Source organism: Miniopterus schreibersii (genome assembly GCF_964146895.1).
Source record: "Miniopterus schreibersii genome assembly, chromosome: 2".
Lineage (NCBI taxonomy): Eukaryota > Metazoa > Chordata > Mammalia > Chiroptera > Miniopteridae > Miniopterus > Miniopterus schreibersii.
The window spans coordinates 76,293,130-76,309,230 of record NC_138102.1 but is presented as its reverse complement, the minus strand read 5'-3'; the positions used below and the strand labels follow the sequence as shown (position 1 = coordinate 76,309,230).

The 16,101-nt window shown below is 32.5% G+C and overlaps 1 protein-coding gene across 2 annotated transcripts in view; it reads left to right on the top strand.

Annotated features, from left to right (window-relative positions):
* The window catches only part of LOC308553266 (uncharacterized protein), a 115,781-nt gene that overhangs the window by 66,455 nt on the left and 33,225 nt on the right, over positions 1 to 16,101 (top strand). The window contains exons 6-8 of one of the 2 annotated variants that reach the window (XM_081129072.1): positions 4,620 to 4,697; positions 7,608 to 7,707; positions 8,057 to 12,941. The exons of the other annotated variant lie outside the window; for it this stretch is intronic. The gene's annotated coding sequence lies outside the window, so the exon portion shown is untranslated. Of the gene's footprint in view, positions 1 to 4,619; positions 4,698 to 7,607; positions 7,708 to 8,056; positions 12,942 to 16,101 lie in introns of those variants that run through there. 2 annotated transcript variants of the gene reach the window in all.

Genomic DNA, 16,101 nt, shown 5'->3' with positions numbered 1-16,101 from the left:
GGAACCTTGGTTCTCAACTTAATTTGGTCCAGAAGTCTGTTCAAGAAACAATTTGTTCAAAAACCAAATCATTTTTTCCCCATTAGACATAATGCAAATTGAATTAATACATTTCAGACCCCCAAAAGCAAAAAATCATGAAATATTCACAGCAGAATTCCCTGAGATGTTTACAATGCAAGATTTGGCAGTAAACTGACTCACTCACGCATTCTCTCCGTTGTCACCTGAGAGACTGTTGATTGATCATACAAGTATTATCAGCATGAAAGGGTTGTGGGGTCGAGAACCGAAGTTTTGCTCAATAGCCAAGACATTTTTCCCCATACACAGCTTGGTCAAGAACCAAATTGTTTGAGATGGGAGATGTTTGAGAAGCAACATTTGACTATATTTATGGTCTTAAAACCTTTTGTATTTCTTGGCTGACATCATGGTATGTTTATGATTTATTCATAGTTAGAGAGTAAAATCATCAAAAATACTCCCGAAATATGAATGGTTTAGCTTCTAAATAGTGTAGGGGATCTAATAATAAAATGATAACATATTTGGGGGGCTTATATATAACTGTCCTGACTTTTCTGGAATAAATTGTGTAATTTGAAATCCACTTTACACACAGTTTCTAAACATTTATTCATTCATTAATTTCCCCATCAGAAAAAAATCACTGGAGTACAACTTTCTATTCACTTAAACACAAAAACTAGGTTTTTGAATGATGAAGCAGGCTTTTTGAATGTTATTTCATTGCATACACCTCATCACCACCCTGAATTTTAAATGTATCTTCTGTAGTTAAAATGCATCTTCTGTAGTTAATCTTTTCTTATTTAATCACTTGTATCCAGAAGACAGAAGTAAAAAAAAAAAAAAGGAAAACACATTTTTATCTGTTACCTGTGAATTTTATATATTTGTACATTTCATAAAACTTTCGATTTCTTAATGGGGGAATGAAAAAATTACCTTGTTCAGTGAAATTGTCATGCTGTTTGGTTTGACCCCATAATTAGGCCTTTGCTTAAAGATATTTAAGAATGACTAATTTAAAATGTTATTTTGGTATAATAATAAAGGGTGGGGCCCTGGCTGGTGTTGCTCAGTGGTTAGAGCATGGACCCAAGCGCCAAAGGATGGAGGGTTCCATTCGTAATCAAGGGCATGTACCTAGGTTGTGGGTTTGATCCCCAGCCCTGGTCCGGGTGCATGCGGGAGGCAGCCAATTGATGTGTCTCTCTCACAGCAATGTTTCTCTCCCTCTCCCTCCCTTCCACTGTCTCTCAAAATTAATGGAAAAAATATCTTCAGGTGAAGATTAACAAAAAGTAATAATTCAGGGTGGGGCAAAAGTTTAGTTCATATGGAAAGTAATACAATAATTAATAATACAAGAGTAAACTTGCGTACTCACAACTGTAAAGCTACTTTTGCCACACCCCATATATCATGACTTAAATAGTATTCCACTCTTCTAAACATTCTGCTGTCCAGGGGTTATATGTAGCCAGCTACTTAGAGGTTTATGTGCAAAATTTGAAGCATACTTGAACAAGTACTATTACAAATTGTGTTGAATCCAAATTAAAAGTGAAATTAATGTATACGAAAAATCTAAAGTAATGTAGTGACACATAAAGGATAGCTAAACAACAAAGTTGCGGAAATATTTTTGTGCCATGTAAAAAGACGCTCCTCTATCTGTCTGGAATTGCTCCACTGAAATCTTTTTATTAATAATTTAAATAAGAATTTCCATATTTGATGAAAAGAATTTCCATATTTGATGGAAATAAATTTTTTCTACTGGTTTAAATTTATCAGGCTTTCAAATAGAAAGTATTTAGTTTTAATTATCTAAGTGAAAAATAGGAACACAGTCTTTCTCCTCATGAGAGTGTTTATTAAAACATCTATGATAAAATTGCAATATATATTGTCGCAGGAAGCAATAATCTTTGCCCTGGCTGGTGTGGCTCTGTTGGTTAGATTGTCATCCTGTGCACTACAGGGTCTCAGTTTCAGTTCCTGGTCAGAGAGGCAACTGATCCATGTTTCCCTCTCTCCCTCCCTCTCTCTCCTTCCTCTCCCCCCCCCCACTCTCCCCCAGTCTCCCTCTCCTTCTCCCTCTTTCTGTCTCTAAAATCAGTGAAAACATATGCTTGGGTGTGGGTTAAAAAAATGGATCCAAGACCTAAATGTAAGAACTAAAACTCTTAGAAGAAAACATAGGGTAAACCTTTATGACATTGAACTTGGCAGTGATTTCTTAGATATGACACCAAAAGTACAGTCGTCCATAACAAAAAGATAAGTTGGACTTAATCAAAATTTAAAACTTTTGTACATAAAAGGACACTATCAAGAGAGTGAAAAAGCATCATACACAATGGGAGAAAATATTTGCAAATCATATCTGGTAAGAAATTAATGTACAGAATATATGAATAACTTAATAACAAAACACAAAAAAAGTTTTAAAAATGAGCAAAGGACTTGAATATGCATTTCTCCATAAATGACCGGTAAACTCAAGAAAAGATGCTCAACATCACTAATCATTTGGGATATGAAAATCAAAACCACAGTGAGGTACTACTTCACACCCATTAGGATGGCCATTATCAAAAAATGAAGAGAAAATAAGTGTTGGCAAAGATGTGAAGAAATTGGAACCACTTGTGCGTTGCTGGTGGAAGTGTAAAATGTTACAGCTAGTATGGCAATTCCTCAAAAAATTAAAAATAGAATTTCCATGTGAATCAGTGATACTGCTTTTAAGTATACAACCAAAAGAATTGAAAGCAGTACTCAAACACATTTGTATACCATGTTCATTGCAGCATTAATCATAATAACCAGAAGATCAAAACAACCGAAATGTCCATAAACAGATAAATAGGTAAACAATGTGTAGTACATACGTACTATTAAATACTACTCAGCCGTAAAGAGAGTCTGCTATATGCATCAACATGGATGAACCTTGAAAGTTATGCTAAGTGTGAAGTAAGCCAGATGAAAACAAATACTGTATAATTCCATTTATATGAGGTGCCTAGAATACGCAAATTTATAAAGACAGAAAGAATGGTGGTTTTCGGGGGGGAGATTGATAGGTAGTATTTAATGGGTATAGTTTCAGTTGGTGTAGATAAAAAGGTTCGAGAGAATGGAGGGTAGTGATGGTTGCACAACAATGTGAATGGTCTTAATGCTGTAGAACTGTACACTTTAAAATGGTAACATTTATGTTAGGTACATTTAACTACAAATGACATTCTTAGTGTGAAGTTTTTTTAATAAAGGTTTTAAAAGCTATTTGCATTTTAGAGTATTCACATTTCTTTCAAGTATGGTACATTTGGCTTAGTTTAAAATATAAAAAAAGGAAGGATTGGAATTGAAATTACTATTTTTTCTTGATTTTGAAATAATCATTCATTTGACTTTGGAGTAATCATTTAATGTATACATCTACCTTGCAGCAGGGTCAAAGAACAATATGTGATCTTGAACAATTATTTATTTCATGATTTTTGTCTCAATCTAAATGATTTTAAATTTTTTCTGGAAGGGATTTTGTCTGTTTGGTATATTAGTGTAAAGATTAGTGTAACAGCTGGGACTGTGCCTAGCTCGTACGTGTTCAATAAAGTATTTGTTAAATAAAAAATGTATATATATGTATATACTTTGTATATTTGAAAATGTCATGCTTACATTTTTGTCTGAAAAGTAGGTGTGCTTTATGTCTGGAAAGTGAGTTGAGGAAAGAGGGTATCCTAGGGGACAGTTTCTTAATGTAATTGGTAAATACAAATAAGTACTATGTATTTTCATGTTATTGCAAACATTTATTTTGGCTACATATTGAAAATTGTGCAGAAAAGTAAGACTAATAGAGTAATATGAAACAGGTGGCTCAGATAGGAGATTAGCTACAAATATTTTTTAATAATAGCAAAAGTATTCACAAGAAAATTAGTATGGACTATGGCAGTTGTGCTTTTTATAAACAATTAAATATTAGAAAGGATGTACAAATTTCAGTGTACATCACCTTATTCTGTAGAAGTATTGTATCTTTAGTATAGTTATTTTAATGGTGAGACAACTGGGGCAAAAGAGATTGTCAAGACTTGAGCTAGAGTGGTGACAGTTTTCTGGTATCTTGTAGAGAAGTACATAATTTCATTTCATTTCCAAAGCTGAATAAATGAAAACTGTTTAGGATTATATTTCCTTGCCTTCTGAAGAGGGGAGACAGGTAAGGGGTAGAAAGATAAAGAGCCACAGGATTGCTGTTTTATTTCTCATCTCTGGGTACAAAGTTAACTCATCTTTCCAAGGCTTCATATTCTAGAATTACTTCTTATATAAAGTTACATCCAACTTTGACAGAATAAATATTCTAGTAGGGAGATAAATGTTGAGGGTAAAATATTTGGGGTTTAAAATATAAATTATTTAAGAAAATTGATTTGTTTGGGGTTTTTTTGTATATTTTTACTTTATGTGGTATTAAAATTTTTCATGTGACTTCTTTGTGCTAGCTTAAGTTTATTGAAACTGAGCTCTTGTCTGTCATTTTTTATTTTTCTCTTGATATGAAGTCTTATCTACTTAATGAAGATGTCTTTTGAAAGGTACACTTCAAGAAATGAAAGGCTGTAATTTATGCTGTTAACAAGGTAAAGATTAAATTTTATGAATTTACTTTTTATAAAAGGAAAAAATGTGTTTAATACATTCAAAAATTTGATTAAATATTTAACTTTATTGACATAAGTTGACACAGGAAAAATACTTTTCTTTTCCTCATATTATGCATTTTGTGTTCCTAACAATAGCAAAGTGCTTGGCATGTAGTTGGCTTTCCTTTAGGTTTTGATATAGAAATAAATTATTATGCTACTCAAAAGCTTTCTAAGAAACAACTAATGCATACTATATCAATGTTAGAATCTTTAAATCTGGGTTTTTAAATGGTTTTATCTTTTTTTCTAAAAGAAAAATATTTTTTGTATCTTTAGGTGCTAATGTGTGTTTAAAAAAATAAAACCTTGGAGTAAAGTAGCAGCACATAATGGTTTGTGGGTTTTGAAAAGGTGCAGGCCATATTGTGCTGCCTCAAAAATACAAGGATTTGATCTTCTGAAGAAAATATATTTCTTTTTATTCATAGCTCTTATGATAGTGATGTCAACAGTGCCTTAGCAGCACGTAAATATTGGCGTTAAGATTCTAAAATTATCTCCAGTATTAACTGTGCTGCTGAAGTAAGGTTGACCATATTCTACAGTCGTATTTTAATGTATATTAATGTTACTAATGAACTTTCTGTTTTATTGATAATGTATTTTCAGTATTATTGATAACCTTGTTATGTTTATGATTCTTTAATCTGTAAAAATAAGTACTAACTTTTCAGTTGTATTGTGTTATATTGAAATAGTATAATTGCAGTTTAATAATTGTGTTGAATGCCATCAAGTGTTTACTGAAAGAGCTTATATAGCAAGTAAATTTATCTTAATGCACATTTATATTCAATGCAAGTATTCAAATTTTTATTTATGATTAAACAAATATTCGTTTTCCTTTTGTTTCTTTAGTAAAATGAAATTACTTTAAAGATATTTGCTTATCTCACAGTTAAATGTACATTATAAAATATACATTTGAACAGAACTTAAAGAACTACTTAGTAATGTTTCTAAATATTTACTTATAAAGGAAGGGGGAAAGTAGTGAAACATGTTAATTAAATTCCTGACATCCTGGGTCTCAAAATGCACTTAATCATAATTTTAAAGGTAGGGAAAATCTTACAGGTGACCAACCTATTCCTTGGGTAACTCAGGAAACAGTAACTCAAATTAAGTAATTTGCTACATAGATAGATTAGCATCTTAATCCTATGCCTTCTAACTTCATATTTTTTTTCTTGTTCTTATTAAATGTTTCTTTTTAAATAGTTGGCTGAAAATTTTTGTTGACAAGTCAAAAATATGAAGGCCTTGCTCTGGCCAGTGTGGCTCAGTGGTTAGAGTATCAACCCTGCCCACCAAAGGGTCTCAGGTTTGATTCCCAGTCAAGAGCATGTACCTGGGTTGTGCGTTCGCTCCCTCCCCCAGTCAGGGCACTTGTGGGAGGCAACCAATCGATGTGTCTGTCTCGATCTGTCTGTCTGTCTGTCTGTCTGTCTGTCTCCCTCCCTCCCTTCTACTCTGTCTCTGAAAAAGCAGTGGAAAAAATTTCCTCTGGTGAGAATTAACAAAATATGAAGGCCTTGTTTGCGTTTTAGATCCCAAAATTGAACTTCCCAATAAAAACAAAAATTGTAGTTAGTAATTTTATAGATGCAAAAACACAGTCAATGATTTTAATTAAAATTTGAAGGAAAATGTTTTCTTTACCTTTTATTTTTTATTTTTTTATTTGTTGGTGTTTTATTAAGTCATTCAACTAAAAAATAATGTTCAGGATGAGACAAGTGTCTGTGCAGTAGGTGATACGTCTGGTTTTATTTCTTGTCAGGAATATCTTACTCTTTTCTATATAACCAAGCAGAAAATCTACAAAATAAAAGTAGCTCTTAAGGAATCATTTCAGTTCTAATTGTCAGTTTTGAAAACCCTAAAAGTATATCAGATATAATTTAAGAAATTGTATATAAGTATCTTTTGCTTAAATTCTAATTTGGAGATAAAGAAAATATCGTATAAGATAAAACTCATTTTTTAGAACCTCACTTTTTTTCCAACAAGTTTTTTTTTCCAAAATAAGGAAGCAGTACACCATATTGTTAGAATTAAATGCCATCTTTCACATGGCAATAATATTGCCTGGTGCTTTTATAAATCATTCATCAAGCTCTTAACCTGTTTCCTTCATTTCAACCATTTTATGAAAGACTGTAGCAAATATATGATAGTTTCTGGTTTCACTAAAAATATTCTGGGACTTAACACATAGGTGCTTAGAAGTAGTTACTAAGTGAATTACATAGCTTGTCCAATATTTTCCAGAACACCCCAAGAGTTAGATTTCTTTGTTTCGTTTTGCTTTTGTTTTTCTAAATGTATTTGAAATTTTAGGAAATTATATTTAGTCTAATCTGCCTTCTAAATGACAGAGAAAACTTGGGTTTTACATTTACTAGGTGAATCTTTATATCTAGGTGCTCCAGATGTGAAGATGGACCATTTGGGGCTATGATAGCTAAAAGAAAACTTTCTTGTTTTAATCCTGAGAATAGATGAAAGAAAATTTGAAATACTCGGAGAATAAGACAATACTGCATTGAAATTTATTGTAACAGTATGCAGCTTCTTTCCAGTCTTTTATTAAAGAAGAGGAAATAGCCTATCAATACCTGATGAAACACATTAGGTAACTCAACAGGACTGGAAGTTTTATTTGTAAAAGTTAATATACTTCCATCTTTGTGTAATTTTGAAACATATAGAACAAATAGTAAAATAAAATGTTAATCTTAATTTGGCTATTTATTTTGCAAGGAAGAAATAGTTATATATAGGTGTATATTGTTTTTAGTTTTTCCATCTTTGGAAAAATTTCCTAATTTTTTTATTCAGGTTTCTTTTTAAGTTGATGCCAAATAATTCCAGCATTGAGCATCTTAAATCTGTTATTTGAAGTATGGATTGAGTTTGGTGCTAACTCAGAGGACTGCAGGCAAGTATCCAGGAGATAAGGAGAGGAATATTTTATTCAACAATTCAGTTTGCATCCTATAATCAAATGCAGATCTCTTAAGATCACACGTGTTGATATGTGATAGTAGATTTGAAAATTTGGCCATAGACTAAATTTCATACTTAACAGTAGATTTTCTTCATTTATATATTCTTTGGTGGTTATAGAATTATAGGTGTTTTAGCAACTAAGTATTATTACTGATACAAGCCCAGCTTAGACATAATTGGATTAGCAAGATTATATTTTCATAAACTGTGATCTCTAAAGTAATATATTTATTTATTTAGAAGTTAACATTCTAATTCAATTTTTTTTTCCTTTGCAGGTGGATATTACTACCCCTTATTTATGGAAAAAGTTTTATTTCTAAGTGTTTTTTCTCGTTGAGTATTAACAAAAGGGAGAAAAATTAATGTCCTAAACTTTTGAGATAGATTTGGCTCTAGTAAGTATTTAGACGTATTACTTTGCATATCTTGGAAGAGAAATAAGAAACCATCATCAGTACATTTCCAGCTAAAAAAAAATCTTATTTTCTTACCCCTTATCAAGGGAATTATAGTTTACAATAAAACAGTTTCTGTTTTATTGCTAATAACTGGAGCCCCTTTAATTTAATGAAGAATTAATTCCTCTACCAGAAATTTAAGAGTTTATGTTCTTAGCTTGTTTATTTATAAAATATATATCATGGATTTCTGATGTCTTTTTTTAGGTTATATGTGATGAAGAAAATGTTGGCAAAATAAATAAGTTTAAGCCTCTTCCATTAAAATTACTGTACAAGGTGACAAGTTAGTTGCTGTTTTTGTCTTAATTATCCTGAAATTAAATTCATAATTTCTATTTGGGTCTGTTGCTTGATTATTAACACATGCGATTTATGCAAAAACTTAATGAGTAGTGCACTTAGATTAGCATATTGATGAGCACAGGTCCCCTTAATTCAGTGGGGTTTTCAATAATTTGATAGTTAATTCTTTTCATATGATTGGACTTTTGAAAAAACATGTAAACTGCCTGTAGAACCTTATCATTGTTTATATTTATCTTATGCTATAGGGCTAGATTTTGAGAAATTGTGATTAAAGGTATTCATTTGTTCAGGAAATTGTTATTAAAGGTATTCTGTATATCTTTGGTTTATAACTTTATTCTGTTAAAGAATATCTTTAGAAAGTGGTAGAAATTTTAAATCACCCTAGTTGGTTTCCTTTTGTATTTCGTTATTTTAAAATCTTTGGGAATGCTTATATTTATGGAAGTAACATTTCAAGGATGTAAGTTCTTATAGTATTTTTTTTCTGGACTTAATTCATATAAAGTTGTGGGGTTTTCAAAGTTTTCATGTGATCAGTTCAAAATATCATTTTAGCCTGAAGCAATAAAGGTAGAGCATTTGTTGTTTGGTAATATACATCAAGAAAGTTTAAGTAACATCATTTCTTAAGAGAATTTATAAGTTTTAACGTAGTCTCTACAGATTTACATACTTGTTCATATTTTCATGTATTTTCTGGCAGTGTGAAAATGCTAATGTGGGACAAGGAGCATTAAGAATAGATTTGAAACTTCATAATGAAGAAAAAATAGATTTAAAACATTTATATAGAGAAAGGTACAAATTTATTTTATGTAGGTGCAGAGGATCAGCACTGAACAAAACATAGATTCCAACCCTCATGGAGCTTACAATCTTGAGAGTGAGGTGTGGGTAACAGAATAGACAAAATTGATAGGTACCATATGTCACTATCAGATGGTGATAAATTCTGTGGAAAAAAATAAACCAAGGGATGGTATAAAGGTGTTTGGAAGGCAGGAGATTTATATAAATATTTAATTCTCACAGGATCTTTTTTTCTGTTGCTTTTCTAAAAGAGTGAAAGGGAGGGTGGGTGAGGAGAGAGAAGCATCGACGTGTGAGAGAGAGAAACATCAACTGGTTGCCTCCCACACGCACCTGACCCGGTTTGGGGAGTGAATCCACAGATCAGGTATGAGAGCCCTTGACTGGGAATGGAACCCTGGACCCTTCAGTGCTCGGGCCGAGGCTCCAACCAGGGCAGGAGAGACGTATTTTTAAATAGTATAATGAGAAAATGCCTTACAGAGATTACATTTGAACAAAGACATAAACCATAAGGGAGAAAACCATTAGGTATCTGGGAGAAGAGGCTTTCAGGCAGATGATAGAGCAACTACAAAGACCTTGAGACAAGCATTTCTGGTGTGTAAAAGGAACAGCAAGGAGGTCTGGTTAGCTGTTACCAAATTATACAAGAGGGAGAATCATAGCTCATAGGATCGAAGACTTTATAGGGGCCACATCTTATGACTGTTTAATCCTTTAGCTTAATCTACAGATTTAATTTTTCATGCAGTTGGTTGTGTCTAAGCCTATTTGCCCTTTGTAAATAGACATAATAACCTCCATTTGAAACCATTTAGAATATAAAAAGTGTTTGATTGGTTGGTGAACAGGTATATGTGTGATGATCAGGTTTTTGTAAATTGTGCTTTGATGGCTCTGAAACTGTTTTCTACTTGAAGAGTTTAGTCAAAGCTATTGGTTCCAAAGAACACATTGAACTTGTTCATCATCTTTGACACCTCCATTCTTGGAATTGCTGCCATAGTTAAGTACTTCATTATTTCTTGCTTATTCCTATTCTGCATCATTTTAGCTGAGGAATTCTTTGTAATTGTTTCATCATCTGCTATAGTATATTCCATTAATTTAACCTTCCTTAAACCCTGCTTTTTATTGGATAAAATTTGAACTTTTTAGCTTGTACCTCATCATCTTGCCCCAACCTTTTCTAAAGTTTTTCCATATTTCTTCAGGTGGACTAGTCCTGATACATTCATATTTCTATCTCTGTGCCTTTATTTATGCCATTTCACCACCCCAATTCCTCCCCAACTAATTTCTGTGCATTTTGAAAAATCAGGCCAAACCTCTGGTATTTGCTGACTTTAAGTCTGGCGTTATCCCTCCTTCCCATGTATGAACAATTTATATCCCTAGTTCTTAACCTTGTTCTGTAACTTAACACACCTGAGGAACATAACACTTTTATCATTAATTGCACCTCATTTATTCATATATTTTAACCTGTTCATATTAGCAATAAAACAAAAATTTTAAAATTAAGAAGCAAAATGAAGAAAAGGCAGGTGGACTAAGACATCCAGAACTTCAAAACACCAGCCTAAATACCAGGTCCCAAAGTTCAAATATTAATCTTATGCTGACAAGTGATGTAGTTGCTTTTTTTCTGTTATATGAAAAACTGTATATAAATCACATAGAGTGTGGACCAGCCATAATATATTTTTAGGATTTTAGCACATTAAAAGAATAATTATATCAATTTTCTAATGTAAAATCAGTTAATAAATTCTTTTAAGAAGCCCATGTGTTTATTATAGTGTTTATAATACTAAAATATTAAGAGTTTTTTAAGTCTCTAACAATAAAAAGCTTCTTAAATAACATGTTGAATGGAATACTGTTCAGCTATTTTAATTAATGTAATTATATCAGTGAACTAGAAAGTTGTTCGTGATTAAGTGAAAAAGGTTACCAAGTAGTACGAGCAGGCTAATTAGAAGAATAGATTTGCTAAACTTATTACTGGTTTACTATGGGTACTATATCAATCTTATTAGCGTGGTAGGGAGTGTACTGTAAATAAGCATGTATGATTGTGAATGGGGGAAAGTTTGTTTTTTCTCTTTTTTTAAAAGAGTGAGAAATTCTTGAAAAGTAAACAGTTATTTGAAGCAGCCTTACCACCACGTAATCACCCCCTTTGGAAATCTGTAAATGGAAATTCTACTGGGCTCAGGAACTGTAGAGGTGATAATGAAGGATACTATCATGGGAAGAACTGAACAGATAATTTCAAAAATTAAATCATTTCAAAATAAGATCTTTTTAAAATAAGCTTCAGGGCAGCAATATTCCCTGTGTTCTCAAAGGAGTGTTAAAAAGGAATTCTTGAATTTGTTGAGAGGTTTTGCTGTCATTTCTCCATTCTTTCAGCCCCCAAATCTCAAAAGGTAAGTATAAGAAAAGGAGTAGTATATAAGTCTATTTTAATTTTGAAACTATATCAGTAAACTAAAGAAAAATCTGATTTATAATATATTTAGTAGCACAGTGAACCTGACTTTCAGATCTAAAAATTAAGGATTTTTCTGTTTAAAAGAAGTTTGTTTCAATTTTTCCTAGCATAAAAGTAATACATGGGCATAGAAACTTCAGAAAAAGCAAAACATTCTATTTAAAAATCACAGTTTTGCCACCCACTGGCAACTACTATTATTTGGCTTATATTATTCCCTTCTAGTTACATAGTTGGATTAGCAATTTTTTTTCTTAACCCAATTCATAACTGTGCCAGGAACTAGGAGCATTTCCTTCTAGAAAAGAGATACAGGATATGCTATGGCTCAAGTTTTTTCTTTGCATTTACCCAAAATATTACCAGAAAAATACCATGAATTGTAGAATTTGTTTCATAATATTTAAATACCTAAAATTTCTCAAAATATTTAGTAAACTTGAGCATATTAAAAGATGTATTGCGTTTACCCTGTGGTTTCCTCTGCCACATGTGCATATCCCTACAGGTGCCTTTCCGTAGTGTGAGAGGCATTCTGATGCAAGGGAAATCATTGAAGTGTTTTTAAACAGGAGAGAGTAAGGAAAGTTATTACTGAAATATGTGTACTGCTCAAGGAGAAATCGAAGATCAGTATATTATGAGTTTGTTTCTTTTGTACCCCAATCACAAAATTTATCAAAAAGCTGAGCTGTTTGGAAGGGATGGAATTTACGTTTGTTATTCAAAAAACCTCTATAAATAATTACGGCTATGGTTAAAAAAATGTACACATGACACAAATATGAATTCAGAGTGTATGATCAATTTATAATGTAGCAAAAATGGTATGTTTCAACCTATTTTATAAATTAAGTAAAACCCTTAAGGACTAGTAGTTTAGCCTGGCCAGGTGTTGTTCAGCGGTTGAGCATCGACCTAGGATCCAGGAGATCAGGGTTCGATTCCCGGTCAGGGCACATGCCCAGGTTGCGGGCTAGGCAGCCAATCAATGACTTTCTCATCATTGATGTTTCTCTCTCTCTCTCTCCCCCTCCTTTCCTCTCTCTGAAATCAATAGAGACATGTTTTATAAAAAATTTTAAAAAAAAGGAAAAGAAACTAGTAGTTTAATTGGAAAGGCAGGTTTAGAATCTGAAAACTTGGCTGATAGAATAAAGAAACAATATTATTTGGGAGTCTAAAAATCTGACTAAGGGGAATGGTGTTTGTCATCAAAAGAGGCCTATGGTACAGATTTCAAGTCGGACCTTGTTATGCTACTTTGTCAGCATTTTAATGGGTATTGCATCCTTTGAAAAAAAATAGGAAGGCTACCCAAGTAGGTATTACAGACCAAATAGGTCTTTAATAGTTATTGTACCATTTTTGAATAGGTGATTCTTAAATGTGTCTTTGTCTAAAACTCAAGGAATTTGGAGCTTTGAAAATTGGTGACTTATTTTTTCTACAAAGTTCTACATAGTTATAATTGTCAGGGAAATTTTGTGATTTTATAATACTTCCTCTATTCATTAAGAAAATGAATTCCTATAAAGAAAGAAAATACCTCTTTCACTATAATCTTTCTTATTTTCAACAATACCAGATGGTCTTGGTTTTTGGATAGCTAAATTAGATAATTTGTAGTTTAGGTAAAGGTTCAACAGATTTAAAAACTAGCATGGAAATTTATTCCAGTTAACTTACTGCTATATGCTAATAAATATATGTTCCCCCAAACCATTGTTCATTGGAAGTCTTGGTGTGTATGGCTCCTGTCAGGCCTAGATGTAGAGTATGAATGTGAACTAACTAGAGGGGATTCAGAGAATTGAAAAAATATGAGGTGGTGAAATGTATTATGGAGTGATTGAAAAAGAAGAGACATAATTTTGAGACTTGTTTATTCTGTATTGCACTGGATGACAATGGGAAATCAAACTTAAGGGTTTTATACCAACTGGATGTATGCACTAGACTGCTTTACCAAGAACCTTGAAAGTGATGAAATAAGGGTGGAAAGTAAGATTTAAAAACATTTGAAATGAAAATAAATACATTAACTGAACAAATCCTTGCCTTTAAAATGTGTGCTACCAAAGGACAATTTTTTACTAAAGGAAATTATAGGGAAACTTCTGGATATTTTGTTTTCCTTTAGGACAGTTTTTACTATAAATAACCATTGTTTTAACAGAACTGACAGTTTCTACAAAAGGTACTCTAAGTTCAAGATCAAGGTTTCCAGAAGCGTATGTCACTTGTCTGGGAACTATGAAAATGAAAATGTTAACATTTTCATTAAGTACTAGAGATGGAATATGATTTTTTTAAATACTAGAGGTTTTTATAAGTTGGCATTTGTTTTCAAGGAGGGTTACTTTTAGAGAGAGAGAAACATTGATTTGTTGTTCCACACTTACTTATGCGTTTATTGGTTGAATGCATAGATTAGTTGACTCTTGTATGTGCCCTGACTAGGAATCATACCCACAACCTTGGTGTAGTGGGACAGTGCTCTAACCAATTGTGCTACCCAGCCAGCGCCCAGGAGGGTTACCTTTTGAAGGCTCTTGGACAAGTACAGTACAGAACTGATCAAGTTTTCATTTTTCTCTTAAGACTTCAAAGAATAAATTTGAAGAATTTGGATAAATAGGAAGGAATCAATTCTACAGAAAAATTTTAATCATACAGTTTTGATTTGAGAAGGGTTATAGTGTTAATGAGGCATTCTTTGATGTTTATATTTTAGGATGTTTGGATATTAAGACTAAAGGGTCATAGTTTGGGCTTAGAATTAAATCTCTCTGAATTCTCTTCCTCTAGTTAAATATAGGGGAATTCAGTTTCAATTGGAGCTTTTCTCATCTTAACACACATACTATGTGCTCAGCCAATTATTAAATGGGGTATTTCCAGGAACATCAATCCCACTCTCAAACTGGCAGTGGGTCTCGCATCAAATTTGCAGGAAATAATCATTCTATATATCTACCAGTCTTGAGGACAGATCATTGTTGAGACTTTATTAAACAATGTTATAACTTGACTGAAAAGATAATTTTTATGAGAACATCTTTTAATTCAGGCTTCTTGGTTTTTACAGTTCAAGTACTTTTCAGACTATGGTTCTCTTCCAAATTATACAAGATTCTTGATATGAGAGAATTGTAAATATAATAAAGAACATCAACCCTGGCACATGTTAATGTTTATTTGCCCCTCTGGGAAATAGACCAGTAAGTTTTTGTTGTTTGAGTGGTTATTTTAGTGAAAATTATTCAAATCAATCAAATCAAAACATTTTATTTTAAATTTATTGTTGAAAGTATTACAGATGTCCCCCCTTTTTCCCCCTTGACCCCTTCTACCCCGCCCCTGCACCCTCTTCCCCAGGCCTTCACATTATTGGCTTTGTCCATGGGTTAATAATATGTATATAAATTCTTTGGTTAATCTCTTCTTACCCACCCTCCCACCCCACCTTCCTTCTGAGATTTGTTATCTTAATTACTACCCCATAGGGTTGTTGATTTTTTTAAAGTACATATAGAAACCACTCAAGCTTTAGGTCCTGCTGTTGGTGATAGAAATAATACCTAACACTGGTTGTGTAATCCTTTGCCTGAAATTTTATTTAATAACCCATTTAATTCTCATAACCACCTTATGAGGGAGGTACATAATTATCCCCATGTTATAGGTAAGGAAACTGAGTCACAGGGAAATAGCATGCCTAATGTCATATAACTAGTAAATGGAGTAAGGATTCAAATTCAGGTGGTTTGATTGCAGAGTTCATGCTCTTAGTAATTATATCTACGTCCTCTGTCCTATTGCCAACAAGAGATAGGGGAGATAAAATTAACACATTAAGTCATAAAATGCTCAAAGTGATGGTGATACCTTCCAAAGAATATCTCAAAGATAGGTTTGTATTTGATAGTACTATGCCAAACACAAATTATTTTCTCAGATATTCCAGGATGGTACTACTGTGTCCTGCAAGGAGGCATGCTATTAGAAGTGTGTTTCAGTAACACTGGACATGGGTGTTTGTGTCCATGTCCTCCTGCATGTATGTGTGGCCCATGGATATACATGCAGATTTATGTGAATTCAGTCAGCTCTTAATGTAATAATCATTCCCTGAGAAAACTGCCCTTACCCAACTGTCCATAGTAAGTACACAATCTATAGGTCGTGCTTGGTTGTATTTTTAAGGCATTTACAGCATCAAATATTGTCATGT